Genomic DNA, 1,041 nt, shown 5'->3' with positions numbered 1-1,041 from the left:
GTTTTTGAAGAACATGGTGATTTACTGACATTTCCTTGTAGTAATCATAAAACTGAAATAATGACTAATATTTTCCAATACTACATCACTATGAAAATGAAACAGTTTACTTTGTCACAAAACAAACAATTAAAAAAGAAAAGTTACAAAAAAAAAAGGCGGGTAAGTGATGTCGCTCTGCTGTACAGTAGGTTACAAGTGGGTTACTGTAATGGATGGAATTAAATTTGAATCCAATGATATTATATCATTGTATACGAAAAACGATTCTGAACGGAGATGATTTGTCAGTCTAGGATATATTATTTTTAAAGAAAAACTAATGGAGAACCTTGTACCAAATTTTAAAAACTTAGTTATAAAAGAAAAAATTTTTACGATTTTTCAACCACTAAATTACTTGCAAATTTTCGCAATTTTGACATATTTCGTATAAATTTGAACTTTAAATGCTTATAAATAAAAATTGTGACAATGTATTCTTTTTATTTTGCAACTGCTATTGTAAAAATATGTTAGGAGCCTTGTATTAAATTTCCAAATCTTAGAATTAAAAAGAAAAACTTTTATGAATTTCTGTCTAAGATAATTTGAACATTGCCGTAATTTTTACGTATTTAGTCAAAATTTGAACTTTAAATGCTTATAAAAAAAAAATCGTGACTATATATTTCTTTTATTTTTCAATTGCTATTGTAAAAATATATTATGAGCCTTGTATTAAATTTTGAAATCTTAGATATAAAAGGAAAATTTTTTATGAATTTCTAGCATAAAATAATTTACGAATTTTCGTGATTTTTACATAATATGTTGTCAAAATTTGAACTTTAAATGCTTATAAATAAAAATTGTGACAATGTATTCCTTTTATTTTGCAACTGCTATTGTAAAAATATGTTAGGAGCCTTGTATTAAATTTCCAAATCTTAGAATTAAAAGAAAACTTTTATGAATTTCTGTTTAAGATTATTTGACATTGCCGTAATTTTTACGTATTTAGTCAAATTTGACTTTAAATGCTTATAAAAAAATTGTGCC

Source organism: Acyrthosiphon pisum, chromosome A2 (genome assembly GCF_005508785.2).
Source record: "Acyrthosiphon pisum isolate AL4f chromosome A2, pea_aphid_22Mar2018_4r6ur, whole genome shotgun sequence".
In the NCBI taxonomy this organism is placed as follows: domain Eukaryota; kingdom Metazoa; phylum Arthropoda; class Insecta; order Hemiptera; family Aphididae; genus Acyrthosiphon; species Acyrthosiphon pisum.
This window is presented reverse-complemented; position numbering follows the sequence as displayed.